Source organism: Gossypium arboreum, chromosome 4, assembly GCF_025698485.1.
Source record: "Gossypium arboreum isolate Shixiya-1 chromosome 4, ASM2569848v2, whole genome shotgun sequence".
Classification (NCBI taxonomy): domain Eukaryota; kingdom Viridiplantae; phylum Streptophyta; class Magnoliopsida; order Malvales; family Malvaceae; genus Gossypium; species Gossypium arboreum.
The window spans coordinates 105458260-105469897 of record NC_069073.1 but is presented as its reverse complement, the minus strand read 5'-3'; the positions used below and the strand labels follow the sequence as shown (position 1 = coordinate 105469897).

The window sequence follows — 11638 nt, the reverse complement described above, 5'->3', positions numbered from 1 at the left end:
GTCACCACACTGTTAAACCTAAGTTACTGTAGCTGATATCTTAACCCTCGGAGGCCTATAAAACCTCGCCCTCTTTTTAGGACGCTGAATAGAACCAGAGGGACCTGAATCCCTCTTACCCTTATGTTGTTCCTTCTCATGATCACGATGCTCGCACTCGAAGCGCTTCACTTCATCTACTATCTTCGCATTGTCCACTAAAACTGTGAAAACTCCTCCCTCTGAAGAGCTATCAAAACCTGCAAATCATATCTCAAACTTTCCTCAAAACGCACAAATCGGTCGCAGAAACTTGGCTTCATATTCAGCCACAAACCGATCGCCTTAAACTAGGCTCATAAAATCACGTCGACGAGTCTCAACATAACTCGCCTTGACATACTTACCCTGAAAAGTATTCTTGAAATAATCCCAGTCAGTTTGTCCCAATTGAGCACCTTGCTCGACAGTTAGCCACCACTGATAATCCTCTTCTCAGAGTAGAGATACAACACCCTTTAGTTTTTGCGTAGGAGTGCAATCAAGGTCTGTCATGATACGCTCAGTAGCCTCGAGCCAATACTCAGCAACAGTAGGAGCGACTTCTGTAATGCCCCTAAATAGTTTAGCTCCATTCGACAGGAGTCATTTAGTAATCGACCCTTGGCCTCTCAATCCCGAATGGAATCCAGCGACCCTCTCAACTACCCAAATCATGGCCTGGGACAATGCGTCGTCCCCAGCTGTTGGAGTTTGGGACTTCGTCTCCATAGTAGGAGTACAATTGTTTCACTGGTATCTAAATTGGGCATGCTACCTACAGAGGATGACTCTACTCGAGCTCCTTTTCAGCATCCTCGACGCCCTCGCATACTATGTCTACGACTAGCATGCTAACTCATAATGCTCTAGCTATAATTTTAGAATACACAGATCAGTTCACATATTCTACAAGATGGTTTCACCATTTCACAACAAGCAGTTTACTAATAACAGTAAGATATTGTAATCTTTACAACAGAACAGAATTACTTACCGGGTTGGCATCGAAAGCTTGGTCACTTACTAAAGTTTCAACGTTCCAGTAATAGTTTAGATACTAGTTATTACTAACTACGTTTCTCACATAGTAGTAGCCTAAACATAGTCCAGACGTTGTCTAACCTAGCTCTGATACAACTAAATGTAACACCCTAAACCTGGCCTAGACATCTAGACCAAGTTTAGAAGTTACAACATGCATTTTTGTAATTACGTAATCACAAGCAACCAAAGCAACCAATAGTTCCATAATATTCCACACAACCACAATTTAAACACACAGTTTCCTAAATTCATAACATTATAAAATAAACATTCCTACTAGTAATAATAACAATGCAAGGACCAATGTTTAATATCAGACCGAGCTTCTACAACACCGACCCGATCAAGCCTGGTTAGTACCTGAAATTCAACAATTACAGGATGAGTCATGAACTCAGTGTGTAAAACAGAATGAAGTGCAACAAGGATAAATTATAAGGATTTCCAGTTCAGAGTTTCAGTTCAACATAGAAATGTGTTCCTTTTGAAGTTCAGAGCGGAGATTCCATATACGCATATATGTATTATTACAATTCAGAAGTAGTTCAGATCAGACTCAATGCAATGTCCCTATTCCATCCGCTACACACCGTATTCAGCCATTCCAACACACCACTATGGACATTTAATACCCATTCATCCCCGCACACCTTAATAGTGTTCAAAGACACTTTCACAGAAACACAGCTTAGCTGCTAGCTCAATAAGCAACAAACACCAGAATTAAAATGTTACTTAATATGGCATAGCCATGATTTCAATACAGACTCTCATCTTCTTCACAATCTCCCACTACACGTTAATGCAGAATGCAGTAGTACATATCGCATGTTCAGTCATAACAATTCAGTACACAGTTAATTATGCAGTTCATTAACAGAGTATTAGAATAGTGCGCATTCAAGTTTGTGACTCATAGATCAATATCATATAAGCAAATTCAGTCATTCATATATCGAGAAAGCCAATACCAAAATTAGGCAACCTTTTCGGCCTCAAAACAGTTTTCAAATCCAAGTTATTGCCACACGGCCTGGGCACACGTCCATATGCCTTGGCCATGTGGATTTTATGCAATGAATAGTAAGTTACACGGCCTAAGCATACGTCTGTGTTCTGTCCATGTAGTTTTATACATAAACTGTGAGTTAGACGGCCTAGGCACACGCCTGTGTCCCTGGCTGTGTGGTTTTATACAATAAACAGTGAATTACAAGGCCGTTCGCATGGCCTGTCACATGCTCATGTGATGCACATAGCCTAACCACACGCCCATGTGCCTTGTCATGTGTCATTGACAGCCTCTATTTTTGGTGATCCAAAACTTGAAAGTATAGAGTTTTCGATACACACTTGATACGATTCTAAAGTAACAACAAAATAGAGGAGTTCCGAAGCCTAACAGAACTATTCAATAATGCAATCAGTCAAATTTATCAACAAACCCGCATTGCTTTCCGATATGTTATAGGTCTCAAAGGGCTATACAAGAGACGAGATGTTAATGATTGAAAGGTTTTAAATTCAAATGAAATTTTGTGATCCAAGTTAGTATACTGAAAGTGTAAAGTTCCGATAATGCCTCGAGCCCTGTCTCGGTGTTGGATTCAGGCTAGGGGTGTTACATTTATTAGTATTAGAGCTACGGTTTAGTCAGTTCTAGGACTACTGTAGAGGATGTTAAAGTTCGCTATACATGCCATTATTTGAATGTTGATAGTGTGAAATCTCCTAATTGTTTAAATTGTTTTGAATTTAGTAAATGTCTTCTAATCAAGCACAAGATGAGTCTGAGGGAGCCGAGAGCCATGCTCCAGCTTCCATACAACGAGCTGTATCTAGTAATAGTAGAAGGCTGATGTTAGAAGGCCGAGAAGAGGCCCGAGCTGCCTTCTTTGATATGATGGATGAATGGTTTGGAGATTATCTAAGAAATCGCCCCAATATACCGAGACCTCCGCCCCCCTAACCAAACTGATGAGGATGTGCCACGAGGTATGGCACCGATAAGAATTGGTAAAGCCCCGATAGATAAGCTTAGAAAGTATGGGGCTGAGGAATTCAGAGTGAAAGTTGATGATGACACTAAAAGAACTGAGTTCTGGCTCGAAAATACTACGAGGGTGCTAGACGATTTGTCATGCACACCCGAGGAATGTTTGAAGTGTGTTGTGTCCCTTTTGAAGGACACTGCATACAATTGGTGGAAAACCGTATCCTCAGTAGTGCCGAAAGAGAATATTACTTGGGATTTCTTCCAATCAAAGTTTAGGAAGAAATATATTAGCCAACAGTTTTTGGACTCAAAGCGAAAGGAGTTCTTGGAACTCAAACAAGGTAACAAGACTGTAGTGGAATACGAGAGAGAGTTCGTACGACTAAGTCAGTACACAACTGAATGGGTCCAAACAGAATCGAAAATGTGTAAACGCTTCGATGAAGGTCTGAATGAGGACATTGGGATCTTAGAAATACGGGAGTTTGCCGCATTGGCCGAATGAGCCAAGAAGGCCGAGGAACCTAATAATGAAAGAAAATAAGCTAAGAGGGAGGCTCGAGTTGCGAGTAAGAGGTCTAGCGGTAAAACACTCTCATTTTCCACGAAGAAAGCCAAGAGCCTGCATGAACGCTCCACTTCGTCAGTGAGATATTCGGGTAGATCAAGAAGCTCTAAGTGACGAGGTCAAAAGTCTTCCTCCCCGATAGTGATTAGTGTGGAGAGTGTAGATGATCAAAAACTGAAGTGTAAGAGCTACAACAAATTTCACTTCGGAGAGTGGCGAATGAAAAGCGGCGCATGTTTCAGATGTGGTTCTCTTGATCATTTTCTCAGAGACTGCCCGGAATGAGCTAAAAAAGATGAAGAATTAGCTCTGAAGTCGAATGCTCCCAATTCACGAGGTAGGCCTTTGAGATACCCTGGGAATGCTAGTGGCAGTCGAGTTGTGACGAAAGACACTACAAAATCAGAGGTTCGAGCCCCAGCAAGAACGTACGTTTTAAGTGCTCAAGAGGAAGCCTCTACTCCTGATGTTATTATGGGTACTTTCTCTCTTTTTAGTACAAGTATTGTTGCTTTAATTGACCCGGGGTCAACGTATTCATATATTTGCATAAGATTGGCGTCTAATGTGAACATACCTGTGGAACCTACAGAATTCATCATTAGAGTGTCGAACCCACTAGGCAAATCAGTCCTAGTTGATAAAGTTTGTAAGAATTGTCTTTTGACGATTCAAGGTCATTCTTTTTCGGCTAACCTTATGTTGTTACCATTTGATGAATTTGATGTAATACTTGGTATGGATTGGTTAGCCCTTCATGATGTAATTATGAATTGTGGTGGTAAGTATATTAAGTTGAAATGCCCGGAACGTAAGATTGTATGGGTCGAATCAAGAGAATTGGGTTCGCCGCTGATTGTAATCACGATAATGGTTGCTGATCGCGTGATTCGTAACAAGTAATAAATATTTATAATGAAGATCAAACCTAGACTAACTATTATCACGACGAAAAGGCAAGTGCACCTATCAAACAATAGTATAGTAATGGCAAGACCGGGATATCGTACCTAAGGGAACCAAAAGTACTACTAATAACTATCTTTTTATTTTCTAGCCTAAGAATAAAAGGGGTTTTATTTGTTTTAATTAACTAATTATCTAAACTAAGAATGCACAGAGAAAAGAATTGGGGAATTGCTTTTGGGAAAATTGATTGACTTGAGATAATACCTAAGGAAAAATTCAGACTTTACTTGTTATTTGGCTCCGAATCGGACGATTTATTCATTCAACTTGTTCCGTAGAGATCCCTAAGTTATGTTATTATCCCTATTCAAGACTAATAACGCCTAATCCTTAGATTGAATAATCGAGACTTTTCTCTAATTAACACTCTAGGGTTGCATTAACTCGATCTATGAATCCCCTTATTAGGTTTCACCCTAATCCGGCAAAATCTTTTCATCCTATTTCTAGGCGCGAAATCAACTCCACTTAATTATGACAAAAGTACTCTTAGACAGGGTCTATTCCTCCTCTGAATAAGAGCATGTCTTGAATCAATATCCTAGGATATCAAAACAAGAATTAAGAACACATAATTAAGAATAAGTTAAATATTTATCATACAATTCAGAAAATAATAAAAAGATTCGTCTTAGGTTTCATTCCCTTTAGGTATTTAGGGGATTTTGTTCATAACTAAATAAGAAAACATCTCAGAAGAACAAAGAATACAAAAACATAAAGAACACCCAAAACTCCTGAAGGGAAATTGAGGAGAGATCTTCAATCTTGATGATGAATCCGGCTTCTGAGATGGATCAATCGACTTTCTTGGGGTAATTCCTTACCCCATATTCTCCATCTCCTATTTTCTCCTTTTTTAGGGTGTATTTATAGGCTTTGGAATGCCTAGAAGCCCTCAAAAGTCTCATTTTTCGAATTGGACTTAACTTGGGCTCGGTAGGGACACGCCCGTGTGCGATTACTTCAGGTCGTGTTCAAGCCTGTTAGAATGGCATGGGCGTGTGCTATGCCCGTGTGAGTCGTGCTCCAATTCTACTAGATTGACACGGCCGTGTGTTCTGCCCGTGTGAGGAGATCCAGGCAGTGTTGATTTCGTACTTTGGCCCATTTTCTCTGTTTTTGGCCCGTTTCTCGTTCCTTTCGCTCTCCTATGCTCTCCTAAGTGTAAAACATGAAATTAAAGCATTAGGAGCATCGAATTCACCAATTCTAATGGAAAATCATCCATAAAAGGCATTAAACATGGGGGAAAAATATGTATAAATTACGGTTTATCAAATACCCCACACTTAAGCATTTGCTTGTCCTCAAGCAAAATCCTCAACTCATAATCAAAATAAATTCTTCTCAACTTATAATTTCTATCGATAATATCTTACATTAATCCATAAGTTATCATACATTGAGAATTCAACTAAAAGAACATAAAGGTTTCAAACATTCCAAGTTGAGTATTTAGTCATGCAAACTTAGGTGTTTCCCTTCGTCTAAGTAATTACCTTTGATTTAGAATATCACAGAGTTTCTCATCCTCACTAAAGGTTCACTCAAATCACTCGAGGTGTTTAAGGACAATAAATGAAGCACTCAATAGTCAATAATGAAAAGTCATTACCATAGGCTTGCATAAAAATCAAATCTCCACCACTATAATTTAAGATGATACATCAATCAAAAGGTCTTTAGAGGGTTGTATTGAGGCTTGGTTAGGGGGTGTGGTCACAAGCTGAAAGAAAGGGTTAGAATCGAGATTGACTTGAAAAGTTACCTTAACTAGAAAAAGAGTTAATCTTCACTTGCATACAACAGAGCTTCTCTCAGAATATGGAATTACATATATGTATACATAGTTTTTTTTTTTAAGAACAAGTTAAATAATATAGACTAAATATCAAGAACAAAACATAGCTAGGTAATCCATTCAACTCAAATCTCGACAAAAATAGGGATTGATTTAGGGGATTTTAACAATAATGGGTTAAAGGTTAATATTAAGGGTAATACAAGAAATGGTTTGTTAGGCTCAAGGGGGTTTACTAGGGGTTAATCGTGGAGGTAGGCTTTTCATGGCATGAGTGGGTTAATCCTAAGTGCCTTAATCATTTTGATATATCAAATCAAATGGTGTGGTCTCGACATGCATAATTAATCAAGTTCTAGAATAACAGTTCAATATTGACGCACTCAAAGCAATAATAAAAGTGAGCATGAAAGGATGACTAGATGCTCAAAAGGCTCAAAAATCTCACAAAAATTATGGCTTTTTGATGTTTAGACTCGTGAATTCCAGTTCAAAGTAATACCTAGACTTGGGGAAACAACCTATAATTTTAAATTCTTAAAAATCAACTTATCATGCTTGATTCTCTAATGTCTTAAAGTTTAAATAGTCAATGCATAAATCCCTATGTTTTAGTTCAAGATATATCAATTAAATTCATAAACCCACCAAAATTTATCCTAAATATAATATGAGAGCTTTTCAAGAGAACAAGGCAATCATTAATAAATACCCCCCACACTTAAGATGTACATTGCCCTCAATGTACGAAGATAGGTATTATAAAATAAAAATAAGATAGGGAGAGAAGTGAAACTTCCTGTATGATAAATTCCTCGAACTAGAATTTTAGAGAGTAATCAGTTCGATAGTGGAGGAGGATACTCCGGCGGTCGTAGAGGTTCATTAGGCCATAAGTCTTGCGCCAAAAGAATATTATATCTAGTGGTAGCTATGGTCGTGGTTGAGCAGGACATGGTAGTCGTGGAGAACCTTTCCTGGTGGAGTTTTAGTTCCTCTGTGATAATGAGCTTAAGAGCTCTATATAACTGTGATAAAATCAGGAACTTTTTAAGGGATATGAGGAAGAATAAGTACTCGAAAAGAAATAACTGAAATTTATAATAAAATTCTAAATCTGCTAAAAAAATAAAAAATAAAAAAAATAAAAAGTGGTTTAAAAAAATTAAAAACATAAAATAATAAAATAAATATTACTAAACATCTTCATCACTAGATGGTTCGTGACGTGGGACTAGCGATGAGATGTGGGGATGCTGACAAAGCTGCTGTAGAGTAGCATCAATGTTGTTAAATCGTTAAAAACACTGATACTCTAATCGGGTGAGGCGCACAGAGATGTCAGCATATGAAGCTGCCGCATGAACTGGACGAGAGGGTGGTGGTGGCTGAGTTGGTGGGTCCTTGTACTGTGGGGGGACATCATCAGGAATGTCCTCGTAAGCCTCCTCCTCGGTAGATTGTGCGAGACGATACTGGGGAGGGAAGGTTCCTCAGCACCTCTCGATCATCCTCATGCTAAGCATGCTCGAGATACTTTGTAGAGACATCTGCCCAGTCGTTGCAGCGGCCTGCTGCTAAAGGTCAAGCCCGAAGTATTTGGAAGAGCTCTTCTTGCGAAGCTTGTGAAAACTCAAGGAATGGGTGCCGAACTTCGGCTATAGCAGGTACCGAGGAAGAACCCGGTCCCAGACGTCTCTTTGACAATGGGACCGCGACCTTCTTGCCTCTCGATGATGACATAATGTACCTAAAAATGTATGAGCATTGATATAGTACGTCCAAGATGTGTTAACATTTAACGATATCAAGCAAGAAGTGAAAATTTTATATGATTATTCAGAAGCATTTACTGGAATCAAAGATGCATCATCAGTTAAGCAAGAATCCTAAAACTAGCATATGCTATTTAGTAGCTTTAACAGTTCAAATGTAGAGAATACAAAAACAAATTCCTAAATTATTTAGAACAAATTGGTAATAGTAACAATATCTGTGTAAGGCATATAGAATACCAATGCAGTAATGCAAATTGGAAAAACAAGATTGAGAAAGTGAGCCAAAAGTTATTGTAGGGTGACGCACGGGCGTGTTGGAGGTGAGTACGGGTGTATGGCGTGGGGATACAACCGTGTGGAGGAAAAATAGAGGGAAAAGAGAGAGGAAAAGTGAGGATTAATACAGGGTGAGTAGAGTTTAAGGTGGTTTGGGGTTGAGGAAGTGAGAATCTAGGGAATGGTAGCAGGAATAGGGATTAGGGAGTGGAGAAGGGGAGATTTTGGTTAGGGTTTTGAAAGGAAGAAGAAAATGAAAAGTGATTTGCTTATATAGGAGAGGTGCACACGGCCTAGGGCCACGCCCGTGTACTCTGAAGGTGAGCCCATGTTTTTCGAATTTTACAATTTAGGTCGTGCCCGGCTACTATCCCACGCCCGTGTACCTTGGGCGTGTGTGGCACACAGCCATGTCGCACGGTCGTGCCTAGCTTTGTTCGCTTCTCCCACACTCATGTGTTAGGGTACCACGCCCGTGTATTATTGTCCATGGCTTAACGGCATGGGCATGTCTCACGCCCGTGTTGAAGAAACAGAATCGAGCTTGCCCTTGGCATGCCCGTGTTTTTCTATTCCCACGCCCGTGTTCACCTGTCAAGTTCACCTACGGCCATGTCGCACCGCCATGGGGATTTATCGCATCCCGTGTTTTTGGGAAATCATGTCCTGCTTCCACATGGCCGTATTGCACGGCTATGTCTCTTCCCCTGTTTGGCCAGGGCTTTAGGCACCCCCGTGTGCCTGGCCATGTGTGCTGAAAAACTTTGCAATTCAAAGATAAAGTTAATGATTTAAACTGTTAGAAATTAAAAATAAAGAAATCAAAATATGTTAGTGCTCGGGTTGCCTGCCGAGAAGCGCTTATTTATAGTGTAAGCTCGACTTACCTCTCTAGTGAATGGTCAAGGTGGTTTGAGGAGTTTATACTCCCCATTCCTGCTATCAATCTTATCAAAATAGGGTTTTAATCGGGTGTTGTTTACCTTAAAAGTGCCGAACTTGGGTGACTCACCTCCACCGTACCGAATGGAAAAATACTGAGTACTGTAAGAGGGATTTCCTCATTCGGTGTGGTAGTGACAATGTGGGGATCTGCGGCATCTAGTAAGATTTTATCGCCAACCTTAAGTTGATTAGGAGAGGTATCGGGCTTGTTTTGGCGTAGTTTCAGTTTATCATGTGTTCTCGGTTTGTGTGCTCGCCATTCGTCTAGCTCCTCTATCCGTAGCCTTCGTTCTTCATGAGTGTGTCCTCTATCATTTCTGGAACATGGCTCGTGAACTTCTTTGAAGCTTAATTTCTACAAACTCATATTGTCAGTTTTAGTAGATTGGTGTGGACTATTACCTTCAATGTTTGATGTGATGCCAGAAGTACGAGCTTGAAGGGTGATCGTTTTGTCTCCCACACGAAGTGTAAGCTCACCTGTGCCAACATCAATAATTGTTTTAGCAGTTGCTAAAAAGGGTCTCCTTAAAATCAAAGGGGTGTTATTATACTCCTCTATGTCTAAAACAATGAAATCAACGGGGAATATGAACTTATCTACTTTCACGAGTACATCTTCAATAATACCCCTAGGGAATCTTATAGTCTTATCTACCAATTGAATGCTCATCTTAGTTTGTTTAGGTTTCCCAAGACCTAGTTGCTTAAACATTTTGTAAGGCACGACGTTAATACTAGCCCCTAAATCAACTAATGCATGACTTATATCTAAACTACCAATTAAGTAAGGAATTGTAAAACTCCCTGGATCTTTTAATTTGTGGGGTAGCTTATTCTATAGAATAGCTGAGCAGACTGCATTTAGCTCTACATGCGATGCTTCGTCCAACTTCTACTTATTTACTAAAAGCTCTTTTAAAAATTTCATTGCATTTGGCATCTACGACAAAGCTTCAATAAACCGTAGGTTAATAAGTAATTTTTTTAAAAGTTTAAGGAATTTACCGAATTGTTCGTCTGGGCGGTCTTTCCTTTTCATGGTAGGGTATGGAACACGAGGTTTATATTCGACAGTCACTGGTTTGTTATGACTTACCTCACTTTTGCCTTTGCTCACCACAGTTTCTTACATCAATTCTGGCTCAGGTGCAATGAATCCTTCCTTATCTTGAGTACTAATTGCGTTGAGGTGTTCCTTTGGGTTAGGTTAAGTATTACTTGGTAAGCTACCTTGTGGTCATTGGGAGATTAGTTTGGATAGCTGGCCTATTTGAGTTTCGAGTCCTTGGATCGATGCTTGTTGATTCTTAAGTGCTGTCTCAGTATTTTGGAAACGGGTTTCTGACATTGATATGAATTTTGAGAGCATCTCTTCAAGGTTCGGTTTCTTCTCTTGTTGATAAGGTGGCTGTTGAGGATTTTGTGGCTTTTGATTTTCTTGACCACCCTAGGAGAAATTTGGGTGGTTCCTCCAACCTGCATTATACGTGTTATTGTATGGGTTATTTTGAGATTGAAAGTTATTATTACCCATATAGTTAACTTGTTCCTCTTCGATTTTAGGATTGAAGGATTGATATTCTGTATGCACACCTCCTCCACTTGAGTTACACCTCATTACTAGAGGTACCTGCGTAGAACCAAGTAAACCATCAATCTTTTTATTGAGAAGTTCTACCTGATTTGACAGCATAGTAATTGAGTCGACGTCATAAACGCCGGCCGTTTTTGTTGGCTTAGTCCTCATGACTTGCAACTGATAATTATTCAATGACATTTCTTCAATGAATTCATAAGCCTCTTTAGGTGTTTTGTTGTTGATAGTTCCTCCAGCAGCTGTGTCAACCATTTGCCGAGTCTAGGGATTCAGACCATTGTGGAATGTTTGTACTTGAAGCCAAAGCGGTAACCCATGGTGAGGGCATCTTCGCAATAGATCCTTGTATCTCTCCCATGCATCGTAAAGTGTTTCTAAGTCCATCTGCACAAAATAAGAAATATCATTACGTAACTTAGCTGTTTTAGCCGGAGAAAAATATTTTAGTAGAAATTTTTCGATCATTTGTTCCCAAGTTGTAATTGACCATCGTGGTAACGAGTTCAACCATTGTTTAGCTTTGTTCCTCAATGAAAAAAGAAATAACCGAATACGAATGGCATCATCAAAACGCCATTGATTTTAAATGTATCGCAAAATTCCAGAAAATTTGCTAAGTGAGCGTTGGGATCTTCAT

At 39.5% G+C, this 11638-nt stretch overlaps 1 non-coding gene across 1 annotated transcript; it reads left to right on the top strand.

Annotated features, from left to right (window-relative positions):
• Window positions 1–11311: 11311 nt before the first annotated feature.
• Window positions 11312–11418, top strand: LOC128292347 (small nucleolar RNA R71). Its single transcript, XR_008282331.1, has one exon. It is a non-coding gene; the product is annotated as a small nucleolar RNA R71 (small nucleolar RNA).
• Window positions 11419–11638: the final 220 nt, after the last annotated feature.